Source organism: Coregonus clupeaformis, unplaced genomic scaffold (assembly GCF_020615455.1).
Source record: "Coregonus clupeaformis isolate EN_2021a unplaced genomic scaffold, ASM2061545v1 scaf1262, whole genome shotgun sequence".
In the NCBI taxonomy this organism is placed as follows: Eukaryota; Metazoa; Chordata; class Actinopteri; order Salmoniformes; family Salmonidae; genus Coregonus; species Coregonus clupeaformis.
This window is the reverse complement of record NW_025534716.1, coordinates 102,501-105,000: the sequence shown is the minus strand read 5'-3', so window position 1 is coordinate 105,000 and position 2,500 is coordinate 102,501. Positions and strand designations below refer to the sequence as shown.

At 46.0% G+C, this 2,500-nt stretch overlaps 1 protein-coding gene across 1 annotated transcript in view; it reads right to left on the bottom strand.

The window, feature by feature from the left end:
* Nucleotides 1-2,500, bottom strand: part of LOC121560038 (voltage-dependent T-type calcium channel subunit alpha-1H-like) — a 106,171-nt gene that overhangs the window by 44,278 nt on the left and 59,393 nt on the right.

The window sequence follows — 2,500 nt, the reverse complement described above, 5'->3', positions numbered from 1 at the left end:
AGGAGTGACGGACTCCATCCTAGCTGGAGGGGTGTTACAGGACCAAGCCTGGCCTGCTGAGGAGTGATGGACTCCATCCTAGCTGGAGGGTGTTACAGGACCAAGCCTGGCCTGCTGAGGAGTGATGGACTCCATCCTAGCTGGAGGGGTGCTACAGGACCAAGCCTGGCCTGCTGAGGAGTGATGGACTCCATCCTAGCTGGAGGGGTGCTACAGGACCAAGCCTGGCCTGCTGAGGAGTGACGGACTCCATCCTAGATGGAGGGGTGCTCTCATCTTATCTACCAACATAGACAGGGCTCTAACTCCTCTAGCTCCACAATGAGACAGGGTGCAGGCCAGGCAGCAGGCTGTTAGCCAGTCTGACAGCTTAGTGGAGTCTGCCACTAGCACAGTCAGTGTAGTCAGCTCAGCTATCCCCGTTGAGACCGTGTCTGTGCCTCGATCTAGGTCAGGCAAAACTAAACATGGCGATGTTCGCCTTAGCAACATCACTGGAATAAAGACCTCCTCCATTCCAGTCATTATTGAAAGAGATTGTGATATCGCACATCTCAAAATAGGGCTACTTAATGTTAGATCCCTCACTTCCAAGACAGTCACAGTCAATGAACTAATCACTGATCATAATCTTGATGTGATTGGCCTGACTGAAACATGGCTCAAGCCTGATGAATTGACTGTGTTAAATGAGGCCTCTCCTCCTGGTTCCACTAGTGACCATATCCCCCGCGCATCCCACAAAGGTGGAGGTGTTGCTAACATTTACAACAGCAAATTTCAATTTATAAAAAAATACATTAAATACATTTTCATCTTTTGAGGTTCTAGTTATGAAATCTATGCAGCCTACTCAATCACTTTTTATAGCTACTGTTTACAGGCCTCCTGGGCCGTATACAGCGTTCCTCACTGAGTTCCCTGAATTCCTATCGGACCTTGTAGTCGCGGCAGATAATATTCACATTTTTGGTGACTTCAATATTCACATGGAGAGGTCCAGAGAGCCACTCCAAAATGCTTTCGGAGCGATCGTCGACCTAGATGCAGTCGCACCACTTCAATATTCACATGGAGAGGTCCACAGAGCCACTCCAAAATGCTTTCGGAGCGATCGTCGACCTAGATGCAGTCGCACCACTTCAATATTCACACGGAGAGGTCCAGAGACCCACACCAAAATGCTTTCGGAGCGATCGCCGACCTAGATGCAGTCGCACCACTAAAAAAAAAAAAAAACGTCACAAGAAACTACCTCCCTGGTCTACGGAAAAATACCAGAGAATTGGAACGGAAATGGCGCTCCACCAAACTGGAAGTCTTCCGACTAGCTTGGAAAGACAGTACCATGCAATATCGAAGAGCCCTCACTGATGCTCGATGAGCCTACTTTTCCAACCTGATTGAGGAGAAGAAAAAAAAAAAAACTTTGACCTGGATAGCATTTTCTTTTTTAAATACTAAAATCGGCCTGTATCGAATCTCCCAGTCCTCTCAAACATTGTAGAAAAAGCTGTTGCTCAGCAAATCACTGCCTTCCTGAAGACAAATAATGTATACGAAACGCTTCAGTCTAGTTTTTGACCCCATCATAGTACTGAGACTGCACTCTTGAAGGTGGTAAATGACCTTTTAATGGCGTCAGACCAAGGCTCTGCATCTTTCCTCTTGCTCCTAAACCTTTGTGCTGCTTTGACGCCATCGATCACCACATTCTTTTGGAGAGATTGGAAACCCTAATTGGTCCACGCGGACAAGTTCTTGCCTGGTTTAAATCTTATCTGTCGGAAAGATATCAGTTCGTCTCTGTAGATGGTTTGTCCTCTCACAAATCAATGGTAAGTTTCGGTGTTCCTCAAGGGTCCGTTTTAGGACCACTATTGTTTTCACTGTATATTTTACCTCTTGGTGATGTCATTTGGAAACACAATGTCAACTTTCACTGCTATGCGAACTACACACAGCTGGACAGCTGTACAATTCAATGAAATATGGTGAAGCCCCAAAATGGCCGACCCTGGAAGCCTGAAGCCCCAAAATGGCCGACCCTGTGTTTCAGACATAAGGAAGTGGATGTTTACCTTTTAAAACTCTGACAAAACAGAGATTCTAGTTCTAGGTTCCAAGAAACAAAGAGATCTGCTGTTGGATCTGACCATGAATCTCGATGGTTGTACAGTCATTTCAAATAAAACTGTGAAGGACCTCGACGTTACTCTGGACCCTGATCTCTCTTTTGACGAACATATCAAAAATATTTACAGCCCTAGCCTTAACCAGAAACATTTGCTCTTCTCTCCTGCACTAAATACAGCTGCTAGAATTTGGACTAGAACCGGTTAAGGCTAGGGCTGATTTCAAGGTTGTACTGCTAACCTACAAAGCATTACATGGGCTTGCTCCTACCTATCTCTCCGATTTGGTCCTGCCGTACATACCTACCCGTACGCTACGGTCACAAGACGCAGGCCTCCTTATTGGCCCTAGAATTTCTAAGCTA